Source organism: Meriones unguiculatus, chromosome 2 (assembly GCF_030254825.1).
Source record: "Meriones unguiculatus strain TT.TT164.6M chromosome 2, Bangor_MerUng_6.1, whole genome shotgun sequence".
Lineage (NCBI taxonomy): Eukaryota > Metazoa > Chordata > Mammalia > Rodentia > Muridae > Meriones > Meriones unguiculatus.
This window is the reverse complement of record NC_083350.1, coordinates 144,087,818-144,097,426: the sequence shown is the minus strand read 5'-3', so window position 1 is coordinate 144,097,426 and position 9,609 is coordinate 144,087,818. Positions and strand designations below refer to the sequence as shown.

At 41.6% G+C, this 9,609-nt stretch overlaps 1 long non-coding RNA gene across 1 annotated transcript; it reads left to right on the top strand.

Annotated features, from left to right (window-relative positions):
• The first annotated feature begins 43 nt into the window (after positions 1-43).
• On the top strand, positions 44-6,064 carry LOC110546365 (uncharacterized). Its single transcript, XR_009590084.1, has 3 exons — positions 44-185; positions 2,671-2,724; positions 4,973-6,064. It is a non-coding gene; the product is annotated as an uncharacterized LOC110546365 (long non-coding RNA).
• The last annotated feature ends 3,545 nt before the right edge of the window (positions 6,065-9,609 follow it).

The window sequence follows — 9,609 nt, the reverse complement described above, 5'->3', positions numbered from 1 at the left end:
AGCCCAGGTCTTTTGCGGCGCTCCTCCGCCGGAAGCTGGCGCGCGCCTCCTGATGATGCACGGGCTGCACTGCCTGATGATACGCTCGAGCGGCTCTGGAGGAAAAGCCGATCCGAGGCTGTTGGGCAGGTCACTACGGAATGTTCTAAGGATGCAAATCAGAAACTGTAATTTCTTGTAATCAGGTTAGGAATTTTTGTGTTCTTGCTATAACTTTGCCAGTAAGAAAACGGAAATACTCAGAAGTCAAGTTGCAAATCTACCATCTGGGCTCCCAAAACATGGCCCTTGAGCCTCTGTTATTCTCACTACATCCCTTACATAGGAGAATAGATTTCAGGAAGTAAACTTAGAGGCAAACCTTTCTTCTCATCTCTTTTAATGTACGACGTAGAATATTGTTAAATGGATAGAATAATACATAAGAGCCCCATTTTACTCACCCACCTCTACCAAATTCCCGGATGTGAGAGCTGAACCAAGCTAAAACAGACCCTGCCTCATCTTATTCCCTACGATACAGGACATTCATAGAAAACCACAGTGTTTATAGTTTCGTGAGGGAGGACACTGACGCCAAGTGATGTGCCTTGCCTACAAGTGGTGGAGAGAGCAGTGTCAAGATTGTGGCCAGTACGGGCCAAATTAGCCTGTGCACAACACAGGGAGTTGTGAATTTAGGAAAGAATAAAACACTATGTTGTGAGTGCTTCGTGCAATCTCTCCTACAAAATGGTATCATTCCACTCACATATTTACGAGAATTTGGTATGCTGACGAGGGTAGAACAAGAGAGGTGACCTATGCACTTTGGAAAAGCTCAGAAAGTAGTGAGATGGGACTGGAGAGATGGCACAGAGGTTAAGAGCACTGGCCGAGAAGGAGAAAGACACACATGGTATATACTCACTTATATAGACCTATAAGATATGATAAACATAATGAAATCTATACACCTAAAGAAGAAAACAAGAAAGAGGACCCGGGGTAAGATGATCAATCCTCACTTAGAAAGACAAATGGGATGTGCATTGGACATAGGAGAAAACAAGTAACAGGACAGGAGCCTACTGCAGAGGGCCTCTGAAAGACTCTACCTAGCAGTGTATCAAAGCAGATACTAAGACTCAAAACCAAACCTTCGACAGAGTTGAGGGAATCATATGAAAGAAGGGGAGTTAGTATGACCTGGAGAAGACAGGAGCTCCACAAGGACCCAATATATCTGGCACAGGTGTCTTTTCTGAGACTGACACTCCATCAAGGACCATGTATGGATATAACCTAGAACCTCTGCTCAGATGTAGCCCATGGTAGCTCAGTGACCACTTGGATTCTCATAGGAAGGGGAACAAGGACTATTTCTGACATGAACTCAATGGCAGGCTCTTTGACCTCCCCACCCCCCAAGAGAGGAGTAGTCCCACTAGAGAAGGACTTTGCAGCCAGTCCTGAAGATACCTGATAAAACAGGGTCAGATGAAAGAGGAGGAGGTCCTCCCCAATCAGTGGACTTGGAAAGGGGCAGGGAGGGAGGGTGGTATTGGGAGGGAATGAGGGAGTGGGATACAGAGTTAATAAAATGTAAATAATAATAATAATAATAATAAAGAGCACTGGCTGTTCTTCCAAATGGTCCTGAGTTCAATTCCCGGCAACCACATGGTGGCCCACAGTCATCTATACTGATACCTGGTGCCCTCTTCTGGCATGCAGGCAGAACACTATACAAAATAAGTAAATAAACCTTTAAAAAAAAAGAAAAAAAAGGAGGAGGAGGAGGAGGATAGTGAGATGCGTTTATAAGATCACGCTGTAGGGAAGCCTGTGGGGCATTTTCTTAATTAGTGATTGATGAGGGAGGGCTCAGCCCACTGTGGGTGGTCCCACCCCTGTACTGGTGGTTCTGAGTTGTGTAAGATAGGCTTGGCAAGTCATGTGGAACAGGCAAGTAAGCAATACTCTTGTGGCTTTTGCATCAGCTCCCACCTCCAGTTACTTGAGTTACTTGACTTCAGTTGATGATTGACTGTGATGTGAAAGTGTAAACAAAAGAACCTCTTCCTTCCCAAGTTGCTTTTGGTCATGGCGTTTAATCACAGTAATGGTCACCCTAAGACAAATGCGTTAGGGGGTTAAGGTTAGCTGAGGGTTAGGGGTTCTGGTTATGCAGTTATTTTAACCTTTGGGGATATGCTTTTTGCTAGGGTTCCTTTAAAAACTGTCCCTATAGATCTATATTTTACTAGTATACAATAGCTAGTTAAAATATTTTTATTTGGGCTCCTTTTCTCCCTCCTCTGCCACTGTGGCACCCATGAAAAAGCTTGTGGGGAAAAGGTTGCAAAAAAGAAGTAGGTCCTGAAGTTTACCCTTGATTGCACTCATACTGTAGAAAATAGAATCATTTTCTATTTTCAATTGGATACTGCCAATTTTGAGTAGTTCCTCCAGGAGGGAATCAAACTGAATGGGAAAGCTGGGCATTTTGGCAGAGGGGTTGTGACCATCAAACAGAGAAAGAGCAAGATTACTTTCACTTCTGAGGTGCCTTTCTCCAAAAGGTATTTGAAATTTCTCAGCAAAAAATATTTGAGGAAGAACAATCTAGAAGACTGGTTGCATGTTACTGCCAACAGCAAGGAGAGTAATGAATCTCATTATTTCCAGATTAGCCAGGATGAAGAGGAGGAGGAGGACGAGGAAGAGGATTAAGACACATTGGTCTGGAAGGTTTTGTATTAATTCATAAATAAAATTTAGGAACAAAAAATGTTTTTCTTTTAGTGTCTTCCCAAGCTTTGGAGCTGAAATGGGTCTCCCTTTTCTCTCTGACACTATCCCAGACAGATCGCAAAAATTTTCCTTTCCAAATCTTGTTCTATTACCCTGGCCTCCAGCACTATTAGCATTCCTTGGGAACACACCAGCTGAGCAGGCCAGGGAAACATATGCTCACTCAAGACCTTCACCACTCTCTCCTCTCCTACAAATCCAGTCCCACAGTCTCATCCCTAGCTCCTGTGGATTCCAAAGACCTTCCATCCTCACCTTCCACCCCAGCTCATTGCTTTAGCCCAGCCCCAGCAGGCACTCCCTACTAGCCCACAGACCTATAACTACAATAATTAACTACCTGCAAGATACACCCACTGATACAATACTGACATAAATATTATGGAATTAACCAGTTTTTAAAATTGTATTTAAGTCCTGCTTTATTATAGGGAACCCATATCTGACACTGTGAATGAGACCAAGAACCCGAGATTACATAAGTTGTGGGCCCTAGAGGGGAAAACCTATTGTTATACAGCTAAATGAGCATACCAGTAAAACTACTAAATAACATTTCTATATCCATGGATTGGTGTATCACTCAACTCTTACCAGAAAAGCAGCTCCCAGAGATGGTAATAAACAAAGAGACACACAACTAGACATCATGTATCGAGTGAGAGATTTTAGAGCTCTCAGCCCTAAATGCAATGTCTTTATCAAACCCCTCTGCTCAAGGCTCAGGGATCTATGTGTAAGACTGTGAGTGCAAGACTGTGAGAACAGAGGTGGTAAACTCTAAGGACTGATGCACATATGAAGGCACATAATTTGAGACGGCATGCACAAGACCTGAGCAAGCTTACGCCAGCCAAAAGCACAGCTCTCACACAGAGAGAAGTGGGCACAAAGAAGCTATTTGCAATTGTTACCGGCTGTGAGAGGAAAAATCAGTTTTCTTCAAAAGCGTTCTTGCTGAACGTGCTTAGCTGGCTTCAGAATTGTCTGTTGGACTCCTTAGGATTTTTAAGTATAATATCATATTTTATGCAAGTAGAGGTAATTTAACTTCTTTTTCTATTTGTCTGTCTCTATTGTCATTCTCTTGCCTCACAACTCTTGGTAAAATGTCAACACTATGTTGAAAGAATACATCTCTACTTGTTCCTGATTTTAGAGGAAATGAGTTCAGTATTTTCCCACTTAACACAATGTTTGCTCTATATAGCATTTATTATGTTGAGATATGGTTCTTCTGCTGCAATTTTCTTCAAGACTTATAAAGAGATGTTGATATTTTTCAAAGTCATTTTTCTATAGCTTTTCCAATGATTGGGTGACCTTTGAAGCCGAGTCTAAATATGTATTTCATCTGCTGATTTGTGTATTTTGAACTATTATTGTATCTCTGGAATGAATGCAAGTTGGTCATAGTATATGGCTTTTTTTAATGCATTGTTGAATTTAGTTTTTGAACATTTTTATACTTAAGTTGTCTTGATTTGATTTATCTTTGACAATTTCATACATGTATGTATGATACTATATACATGTATGAAAAAATATATATACATGTATATATGATACTATATGATAATAGTATACTGTGATACTATTTACTCTCAATTACCCTCTCTTATCCAGCTCTCACTGACCCTTTAGTTTTTCTTTTCTATTCTCTCTTCTACTTTCAAGTCTTCTGAGTGTTTGCATACCTCACTAAGTATAAAGAGGGTTGGTTGCGCAAAACTTTAATACCAGTGGCTACATCACTGAAGAAAGTGCTGCCCCTCCCCCAACAAACATTAACATTAAAGGCTTCTCAGAAAGGGTGAAGCCTCCTTTTGTGACTCCTTCGTGAGAAGGCAGCCACAACTGCTTTGTGTTCATGCTTGCAACAGCCATGGCATACCCAGAAAACAGCATTTCCTAGCACTTTTCTTGATCCTCATACAGTCTCTCCACTTCATATTCCATATTATTACATGGACCTTGGAAGAAGATACTGAAAAATGTATTTCTGTTCATTGGGAACAATGATGTGTAGTTGTTTTTGTTGTTGTTAATCTCTTATTCAATATTAGTATCAAGGTAAAGCTGGCTTTACAAAAATTTATTTAGTAGTGTTCCTTTCTGTTATGACCAGTTTTTTTTTTTCTGTTTTTTAATTAGTTTCTTTTTAAATTTGACACAGGCTAGAGTTGTCTGGAAAGAGGAACCTCAGTTGAGAAAATGCCTCCGTCAGATTGTCTGTAGCCAGAGATGGATGGATCTAAAATACAGCACAGACACAACACGACTGATACATGTATGAACTCACAAAGACTGTGGCAGCACATACAAAACCTACACAGGTTCAAGTCATATGGAGTCCCAGCACTGAGAGGAGAAGCAGACACAGGCCCCTGCTGCTAATCAAGAAATTACCAGCAATTGATACTCACTTGTAAAGGGAAAAATCAGTTTTCTCTAAGTCTCACTGTGTATATTAATCACACTTCATGGTAGGCCCTGTGCTCAGGAGTAGTTGGCCAACACAAAATAAACTCAGTACTATTTTGCAGACATTTTGTCTCATATACCTTTGTTCAGACTTTTTTTTTCTTATTGGTCTTTTGTTTGCTTATTTTGACTTCTATATTTGTGGGATTCTGTATGTGTGTGTGTGTTTCTTTGTTTCTTTGTTTTAAATAGAAAAAGAATATAAAATTGAGTAGGTAAGACTAGAATTTGGGAAAAACTGGGGGAAAGAAAATGAAAACATGAAAAATCCTTTAAATTTAAATTAATTATAAGGAACAATATTTAGGAATAAATTTAATGAATGAAAAATGTACTATATAGCACTAATAAATTTTGTATCATAAAAATAGAGACTGGGTTTTTGAGATACTTGTATATTTTAAAGAGATTAAATGTCTCAGGGCTTCTCTTGCTGTGATAAAATGCCATGGCCAAAAGCAAGTTGGGAGAACAGGGTCTATTCCACTTACTCCTTGTAGTCCAGCTCCTAGAGAAGCTAGGACAGGAAGCTAAGAGGAACCTATAGGCAGGAGCTGATGCAGAGGCCACAAGGAACCTGCTTACTGGCCCGCTCAGCCTGCTTTCTTATAGCATCCAGGACCGAAGGTCTTTCGGTGGCAGTACACCGTGTGGGCTGGGACCACCCGCTTCAACCACGGGTTAAGAAAATGCCGCATAGGCCCGATGACAAACCTATCCTGTGGAGGCGTCTTCTCAAGAAACTCTAGCCTCTGTCAAGTTGAAAAAAGAAAACCCGCTGGATTTCATTAGTAACTATTGTGGTGTTAGCTGTTTCATATCTGATTTTATTAATGGATCTTTTATCTCGTTTGGTTAGTTTGTGTAATACAGGGTTTCTCAATCTTGTTTATCTCAAAGAAATAAATCTGTTTCACTGATCTTTTGATGTTGTTCATTCATCTTCATTTTATCAATTTCTGCCCTAATCTTTTACTACTTTTGTCCTTGTTTTTTTTTTTTGTTGTTGTTGTTGTTTGTTTTGTTTTTTCCTGTTTTCTTGTGTCTGCCTTTGAACAGCCTCTCATGTAGCTCAGGTTAGCTTCACGATTACCAAGTAAGCACGGAGAGGCTAGCCTTGAACACCTGATTCTCTTGCTTTCTCCTGTTAAGTGTTCTCTTGTGTTTCTAAGACCTGAAGGTACATTAAATCATTGCAACACAGGTTGAAGCAACTACCAAAGACCACAGGACACAGGTTGCCGAAGACTCCCAGAGGCCTCTGCGCCTAGCCGTAGCCCCACGAGGCCACCACCGGACGGTTGAACTCTCCTGGCAGAACACAGCTAGAGGCCATTGTGGGCTCTTGTGTTTTCTGTGAAGGGTGAAGAGGTGAGAAATAAGGGCTGCTCTGTGTTTCTGGGAAAACTTGTCAAGTGCGCTGAAATGAATTCAAAGTTGTGATTTTGTAAGTCACTCTACACCCAGGAGAACCGTTTTAACCATTGTTTAGATTCCAGGGAAAGGGGGAATTCATTCATGTGTAATAAAAAAGTAAAGTACAGCCATTCATAAACCACGAGATCCAAAGAGCCAACGGTGTCACTAACTCGGAGTGCACGGTAAGTGTAGGTACGCGAGTAAATAGCCAAAAACATGCCCACGGAGGAATTTCTTTTAGAAAAAGAAAGCGGGGGTGGAGTTTCCACAAATTACCTATGCTTATTGTTATTTCATTTTTTAAAATATTTTCAAGATTTGGAGGTGAGGATACTGCTCAGTAGGTAAAATGCTTGCCCAACAGGCATAAAGACAGGAGATTGGTTCCCAACACCCTTACAAAGCCGCCAGGGATGGCGGGGCTCCTGTCGTCCCGGCACTAGAAGGCATAGGCAGGAGGGTTCCCGGGACTAAGACCAGCCAAAGGATGCACTTAAGTTCAAAAGACTCTGTCTTAAAAACATAAGTCCCGAGAGCGCACCGGTTAGGAGCATGTGGTACGGCTGCTGCAGATGGCTGCAAGACAGGAATGGGGTTTGGGTCCTTATAGTCTCAAGTCAGCTCACAACTGTCCGTGACTCTGGTTCCGGTGCATCCGGTGCCCTTTTATGATCTTGGCCACCAAGCATGCACATGGTACACAGACCTCCACGCAGGCATTCACAGACACAGGTCAAATTAAAAATAAGGGGGTTAGAGGATGGCATGGCGGGTAAGAGCACCTGTTGCTCTTCTAGGGAACACGCATTGGGTTCTCAGCACTGACGTGGTGCCGACACTACAGATCGGTAAAACATGCCCGCCCAACACACACACACACACACACACACACACACACACACACACACATACAAATATTAGATTCAGAAATTCTAAGTTTTAACAAGATGTGGAGTGAGAATGTGGATTCATTTGTCAATATATGACTCAAACACGGTTGGAGGCACCTCATTCACAGCATAGAGTGAAACGCATGCTGTGGAGTCAGAATTGCTGGGCTGGCTGCACGATCTGCTGAGCGGCTTGGGTAAGTGACTCGGGCTTTCTCTCATTTTAATTACATTTATTGATGGGGGCACACGTGCTTGCTACATGCCAGATGCACGGAGCTCAGAGGATGATATGTGGAGTCAGGCCTCCCCTTCCACCCTGTGGGTCCCGAGGATTGAACTCAGGTCCTCAGGCTTAGCATCAAGTGAGTGACTGCGTTTACCTGCTAAACCATTTTGCTAGGCCAGGATCCCAAGAATTTTTCTAATTCATTTCTTCATAAGGTAACTAATGTATAACAATTCTGTGAGGATTGAAATGAATTCAACACATGCCCAGTGCTTAGAACAACACACGTAATCACATAGTAAGTATCTTAGGGTTTTATGTCTGTGAAGAGACACCATGACCACAGCAACTCTTATAAAGGAAAACATTTCTTTGGGGCTGGCTTAGAGTTCAGAGGGTAGTTGATTATCATCACAGCATGAGGCAAAGCAGCGTGCAGGCAGACACAGTGCTGGAGAAGAAGCTGTGACTTCTCCATCTTGATCTTCAGGCAGCAGGAGACTGTGCCACATTAGGGGTAGCTTAAGCATAGAAGAGTCCTCAAAGATCACCCCCCACGGTGACAGACTTCTTTCAACAAGGCCACACCTACTCCAACAAGGCCACACCTACCAACAGTGCCACGCCCTGTGACCCAAGCATTCAAATAGTTACAGGGGCCATTCCTATTCAAACCAACACGGTAGGTCCCAAGAAAGATAACTCCTATCAATTATGAAAAGGTTTTCCCCACATAAGGATTTCAGTAATATTTTCCAAACTGAGTTTAATTCTCATAAAAGCTTATTTTATGAAAAAAAATGACAATAACAACAAAACACGTGGTGTGTGTCTATTGAATAGTGAGAGTAATGTTTCCCCTTGCTTTGACTGAAAGTTTGATCTAAATTTATTTGTTAAATTGTTAGTAATACTAGCCTTTGCCCCTTAATGTTGCTCTTGCCATTACAGGTACTGCAGTGTTTTCAATAGTTTCTAAACATCATCAATGGAACAAATAATGAAACTACCCTTGCATGAAATTACTTTTAAACAGTTTGTAAATTTTATGAACAAGATAAATGGCAAATGTAATATTTTGTGAAAAGTGACAACAAGTATACACATTCTTCTATATTTTACAGATGTAATCTTTGTCTTAAAAGAATTTTATGGTTCTGGGACAAAAGAACAACAGTAAAGGCAATGGTGTAAGCTTCAATAATATAAACAAAATAATATTTCATTAAAAATATAAAATGCTCTTTGCCTTTCTGGATAGGGATTGAACATTTTAGCAAGGAGCCTGACACAGAGGACCTCTGAAAGGCTCTGCCCTGCAGACTATCAAAGCAGATGCTGAGACTTCTGGGCAACCTTTGGGCAGAGTGTAGGGAACCTTATGAAAGAAGTGGGAAACAGAAAGATCTGGAGAGGACAGGAACTCCACATGGAGAGCAACAGAACCAAAAAATCTGAGCACAGGGGTCTTTTCTGAAACGGATACTCCAACCAAGGACCATGCATGGAGATAACCTAAGACCCCTGCACAGATGTAGCCCATAGAAGTTCAGTGTCCAAGTGGGTTCCATAGTAATAAAAACAGGGACTGTCTCTGACATGAACTGATTGCCTGCTCTTTAAATACCTCCCCATGAGGGGGAAGCAACATTCCCAGGCCACAGAAGATGACAGTGCAGCCACTCCTGATGAGACCTAATTGACTAGGATCAGAAGGAAGGAAAAGAAGACCTCCCCTATCAGTGGACTTGGGGAGGGGCATGCATGCAGAGGGTGGAGGAAGGGAGGGAT